General features: G+C 34.7%; 1 non-coding gene across 1 annotated transcript; it reads right to left on the bottom strand.

Annotated features, from left to right (window-relative positions):
- Positions 1-1,907: 1,907 nt before the first annotated feature.
- TRNAL-UAG (transfer RNA leucine (anticodon UAG)) lies at positions 1,908-1,987 on the bottom strand. The gene has a single exon. It is a non-coding gene; the product is annotated as a tRNA-Leu (tRNA).
- Between the last annotated feature and the right edge of the window lie 4,755 nt (positions 1,988-6,742).

Raw genomic sequence — 6,742 nt, forward strand, 5'->3', positions numbered from 1 at the left:
GCTTGTGTTTGCTTTTCATATGCTTTTTCTTATATGCTATTTATTTTTGGCATTTATTTTATTTACATTATTTATTACTGTAATTCTTTTCAATTTTTCATATTGCCACATGCATGCATGGTATTTATTTGTGTATTCACACATTTCATGATGAACCCATAAAAGCTCTAGACCCGAGCTGTCCTTTTTAAGATTAGAAAAGAAAGATTCAAGTGGCAAGTGTGACTTATGTCCACTGATGCTCATTTGGACTTTCGCTTGGATTGTAACTCACCCTATGCAATGGGTATTGTGGAATTTTATCCCATACTCATGTTGCATAAGGTTAAGGGGCCAATTACTTCACAAGTAATTCGGGCAATCTAAGAACCAAATAATTTCTTTAAGGATACAATAAATTAAGCCAAACCTTATGAGTTAAATCCTATCAAGTAGGATATAAGACACAAATAAATGTCAATGCATTAACATACATTTTCATATTCATTCTGTATTCTCATTATATCTTCACCGATCCTTATAGGAAGTGTGAGATGGAAAAAACCAATACTATTGAGGAATTTTTTACCAGATCAGAATTGAGCCAACATGATGAAGGGGATTGTTTGCCATCAGAATTCGAGCCTCAATTACCGGCACAGGTTAAATTAGATGACAGACCACTTGGTACAGGACAACTACTGAACTGTTGGGAAATGTTATCCGTTCATGATCAGGTCGATTTTCAGAAACAGTATGGGGACTTGGCACATTTACTGAAAATTAGGGTCCAACATGCCTGTTTTCAAGCCATGATAGGTTTTTGGGATCCAGAATATCGGTGTTTCACTTTTGATACTGTGGACATTACTCCTACTATCGAGGAGTATGGATCTCTGCTAAATTGTCCCAAGTCAGAAAAGGTGTACTTTTACACACCTATAGAGCATGCACTTTCTAACTTTGCTTGGATTACCCAGATAGACTGTCAACTAGCAAAATCACATGCAACTAAACGAGGAAACAACCAGGGTTGGTTTTGGAATGAGCTAGAAGCCATATTCAAGATGAGACTACATGATGAAAGCAATGAAATTCGATTGAGAATTTTGGCCTTGGGCATATACGGTTTGGTTCTTTTCCCATCTGCCGAGGGAATGATCGATTTTGAGGTTGTTAATGTATTTAAAAATGTGGTCACCCTCAAAATTAATCCTGCTACATCAATATTGGCAGAAACTCTCTCATCCTTGAATTATTGTAGAAAAGCCGGAAAGGATCGTTTAAGATGTTGCTTACAACTGTTGTTTGTCTGGACTGTGAGTCACATGATTGAGGGGAAGATTTCAAGCTTGGTTGGTACCCCATGGCATCTTTATTCTAAACTGGAGAATTTTGCTGAAAAACATTTACATGAAGTAGGAAGAACTACATGGGAATCAATGTTTCTGAGTTTGAGTAAATCTCAATTTCATTGGAGGAGTCAATATTCTTACTTCAAATCTTATCTAGCATATTGTGGTGAGTACCCATGGGTCCCATTGATAGGAGCCCGCTGCTGAAAAATCCATGAATGAAATATTAATGATTCGTATAAATCACTTATTGGTAAATGTCCCGAATAAATCCAACGAGTAATTAGTAATCCTGTTAGGCAGAAAAAAGTAGTTAACATGCCTTTTTCTGACGAATCATAGAGTCCCACGAATTCATTGACTAATAAGGTTAGAAAATGAATTATAATTACAATTGAAACGACCGAAAAAGATATATGAGTTAATATATGTTCTAAAGTCAAAAATATCATAAAAAAAGGGGGGAATACTTTAATTATCCATAATTCTACATACGGAATTGAATTCATTATAGGATTTATTCTATGCTTTTAATAATTAGATAATTTTAAAATAGATAATTTAAAAATGTTATGCCGCCACTCGGACTCGAACCGAGATGCTCTAGCACTGCTTCCTAAGAGCAGCGTGTCTACCGATTTCACCATGGCGGCTTGCTCAAAATTATAATAACCTTTTTTTATTCAATCAGTGAGCTTGAAGGAGTTAATTCAATGTAATATTTTTTTAGAAACATTAAAATTAATGAAAAAAAAAATTCATTTTTTTTTATTTTTTCAATTTCAACATTCCATTCAAGGGATTTCTGAAACTATTTTATTGTATTAATCCTTAGGGTTTCGTCAGGTAGAAAATTTGTGTTAAGGTTTAGCAACCCCATTAGGTATTGATTTATGGACATATAATATAACAAAAAAGTTTCGAGTTCTGTCCCGGACTTTTAAATTCTTTAAAATTGAAAAATCTTATCTAATTTAATGTATATACCTTGATAGATTATCCAGCCCAAACATATGATCTAAACTAGATCAGTCAAAATTTACACATTTTTATCTACCTGGTACTTCTTTTAATTGGATTGAAGGCATCAAAGGTTCTATTTTCTAGAGTGATTAAAAATAAAAATTGTCAAGACAGTTATAAAATAAGTTAAACTTAATTCATTTTTTTTTAATTAAAAATAATAAGATTTTTTTTATGGAACATACATATCAATATTTATGGATTATATCTTTCGTTACACTTCCAGTCCCTATATTAATAGGAATGGGACTGCTACTTTTTCCGGTGTCAACCAAAAAGCTTCACCGTATATGGGCTTTTCCCAGTGTTTTATTGTTAAGTATAGTTATGGTTTTTTCGACCGATCTGTTTATTCAGCAAATAAATAGCAGTTCCATTTATCAATATGTATGGTCTTGGACCATCAACAACGATTTTTCCTTAGAGTTCGGGCACTTGATTGACCCACTTACTTCTATTTTGTTAATATTAATTACTACGGTTGGAATTTTGGTTCTTGTTTATAGTGACAGTTATATGTCTCATGATCAAGGCTATTTGAGATTTTTTGTTTATATGAGTTTTTTCAATACTTCAATGCTGGGATTAGTTACCAGTTCGAATTTAATCCAAATTTATATCTTTTGGGAATTGGTTGGAATGTGCTCTTACTTATTAATAGGTTTTTGGTTCACACGACCTATTGTGTCCAATGCTTGTCAAAAAGCATTTGTAACTAATCGTGTAGGCGATTTTGGTTTATTATTAGGAATTTTAGGTCTTTATTGGATAACAGGCAGTTTCGAATTTTAGGATTTGTTTGAAATATTCAATAACTTGATTTATAATAATGATAATGAGGTTCATTTTTTATTTGTTACCTTGTGCGCTTTCCTATTATTTTCCGGTGCAATTGCTAAATCGGCGCAATTCCCCCTTCATGTGTGGTTACCGGATGCCATGGAAGGACCTACCCCTATTTCGGCTCTAATACATGCTGCTACCATGGTAGCAGCGGGAATTTTTCTTGTAGCTCGACTTCTTCCTCTTTTCGTAGTTATACCTTACATAATGAAGCTAATAGCTTTGATAGGTATAATAACAGTACTATTAGGAGCTACTTTAGCTTTTGCTCAAAAAGATATTAAGAGAGGTTTAGATTATTCTACAATGTCTCAATTGGGTTATACGATGTTAGCTTTAGGTATGGGCTCCTATCGAGCCGCTTTATTTCATTTGATTACTCATGCTTATTCGAAAGCATTGTTGTTTTTAGGATCTGGATCCATTATTCATTCAATGGAAGGTATTGTTGGCTATTCTCCGGATAAAAGTCAAAATATGGTTCTTATGGGTGGTTTAACAAAACATGTTCCAATTACAAAAATTGCTTTTTTATTAGGAACCCTTTCTCTTTGTGGTATTCCACCTCTCGCCTGTTTTTGGTCCAAAGATGAAATTCTTAATGATAGCTGGTCGTATTCACCTATTTTCGCAATAATAGCTTTTTCCACAGCAGGATTAACTGCATTTTATATGTTTCGGGTTTATTTACTTATTTTTGAAGGGCATTTAAATATTTATTTTCAAAATTATAGTGGTAAAAAAAACAGCGCATTCTATTCAATATCTTTATGGGGTAAACAAGGATAAAAAATCTTAAAAAAAATGCGTTTATTACCTTTATTAACAATAAATAATGAAAATAATAATGAAAGAGCTTCTTTTTTTTGTTTTTTTTTTTAAGAAAATATATCAAACTGGTGGTACTGTAAGAAAGATGACGTGTCCTTTTATTACTATTAATCATTTTGGTACTAAAAGAATTTTTTCCTATCCCCAGGAATCCGATAATACTATATTATTTCTGATGCTTGTTTTGGTACTATTTACCTTGTTTATTGGAGCTATAGGAATACCTTTCAATCAATTCAATCAAGAAGAAATGAATTTGGATATATTATCCAAACTGTTAATTCCGTCTTTAAGTCTTTTACATCAAAATCAAAATAAGTCTGTAGATTGGTATGAATTTGTAACAAATTCAACTTTTTCAGTCAGTATAGCTTCTTTTGGGATATTTATAGCGTCTTCCTTATAGTTATTGTCCTAACATGGTTTTACGACAGTTTGGATTTGAGCAGTTTATTCCAAGGACTACCAAGCTGGCAACATTCTATGAAGATTTCAAGACCTCGAAGAAATTATTAGAGTCAGTGAAAAAGGCATGGAAGCATCCTGGTAGGGTTACTTCTGTTAAGAGGGTAGAAGGAAAAACAACTAAAGGATATCCAATATGGCAGAAGAAGAGAGGGAAAGGATACAAAGTTCCTCAATTTGAAGGGCCATCCAGGTCTGTGATTTAGTCTGCTGAAGACATACATGAAGAGGTTCGTGCTCAACAAGAATCTTACAACCTAGATTTAAATTCTGAAGTGGAAGAGTTAACGGCTAAAAAAAGAAAGTTAGCATCTAATCTAGCCATCCGAGAAAAAGCATTGGCTATCACGAAACAGGAAAAGGATGACTTGTCAACTCAGCTACAACATCAACAACTTGAGTTCCAGCAACTACAAGAAAAATATGCACTTCTGTCATAAGATAAGAGGAAGCAAGATGTCAACATGAAGAGATGGGTTAGAAGAGTATCAAAATCTGAGGAAATGGCATTAAAGTTGGAAGAGGCAAATAAATCACTTTAGGAACAGTGTCATAATCAAGATGCAGTGATTGCCAATTTAGATGAGCAGGTGAACCATTTGCTTTCCATTGAGCAAACCTTATCATTAGAAAAAGAAAATGCAGAAAAAGAAGCAGAATGTTGGGCTTCTGAAGCTATGCGTTATCATGTACAAGCAGATGATGCCAAGAATTATGCTTCAGGATTAAGAAGCATAACCCAACAAATAGCAGATGGTGAACCAATGACTAGAAATGAGTTCCATCAGTTTTTTGGGCTAATCAGAGATGGGATTAATGAGATAGCAGCATATGACGGTCCAAGGTTTTGGAAAGATTGACTTGTTGTAATTCTGATATTGTAAACCAATAAAAGACAATTTCATTATCTTTTTATAAGAAATGTTTATTTTGATATGAATTTATGGCAACAAATTTCTTCCCTAAATCGGTTCAAGTTCCTGTAGGTTTGGAGTCCTCAGTGAGAACTTTCTTAAGAGAATCTGATCTGGTTTATTCCTCATCATAAGTTAAACCTGCAACAAATAACACGCATGCATCATCCATATGACATTTTGCATCCATTTATGCATTTCATTCATTTTTATTGCATTCATTCAGGCTGAAATATAGGTCCCCCAAAAGACCATAAAATTCATTACACTCGACTAAGAAGAAAGATAATGGAGAACGAAGAAAGAGCACATCTAGAGGCTTACTATCAAAGGGAGTTGGAGAGCATGAAAACTGATATCGCGCGACTTACAAGTCTACTCGAGCAGGCCCTGACATCCAAGTCTGGAGAGGATACCTCTACTCAGCCAGCAGTGGCAACTCCATCTGCATCTACGCCAGTAGCTCCTTTCGTATTCACTTCTCAAAATCTAGGAGCAAATCCTTCTTTATCTGAACAGCAGTTCACTGCCAATGTTCCACCAGCACAAGTGCCGATCATAAACTTGACAACTGATGACTCACATAGGATGAGATACTCTAAACCTGTTGATTATGACAAATTGACCACTCTAGAAGAAAGATTGAGAGCAGTCGAAGGGGCAGACTTATATGATCCTGTTCATGCTGCAGAGATGTGTTTAGTCCCAAATATAGCTGTACCCAAAGAATTTAGGGTACCAGAATTTATCAAGTATACGGGAACTGAATGCCCAGTCACTCATCTTAAATCTTATTGCAATAAGATGGCAGAAGTGGTGAATGATGAGAAACTTCTCATCCATTTCTTTCAAGACAGTCTTTCTGGATCAGCACTAAGCTGGTATACAAGGCTAGATAATACAAAGATCAGAAAGTGGAAAGATTTGGTCAAAGCTTTTGTGGAGCAATACAAATTCAACATGGAGGTAGCCCCGAACAGGTCAAGCTTGTTAGTTATGGAGAAGGGCAACAAAGAGACTGTAAGAGAATACGCTTTGAAATGGCGTGAAAAAGCATCCCATGTGCAACCCGCTTTGTTAGAAAAAGAAATGGTCACTCTGTTTACCAACACTTTTAAATCTCCCTACTTTGAACACCTAATGGGTAGTTCAGCTCAGCATTTTTATGATGTTGTAACTATTGCTGAGAGGATAGAACAAGCAATAAGAATGGGGAGAATGTTAGAGCCCACTGAAAAGAAAGGCTTTACTGGGAAAAAGAAGGAGTCTGAGGTGAACAATGTGGAAGGAGGGTACAAGGGTAATAAGAAAAATTACCATCAATATAACTTC

This window comes from Populus euphratica, unplaced genomic scaffold (genome assembly GCF_000495115.2).
Source record: "Populus euphratica unplaced genomic scaffold, PopEup_1.0 scaffold192.1, whole genome shotgun sequence".
In the NCBI taxonomy this organism is placed as follows: domain Eukaryota; kingdom Viridiplantae; phylum Streptophyta; class Magnoliopsida; order Malpighiales; family Salicaceae; genus Populus; species Populus euphratica.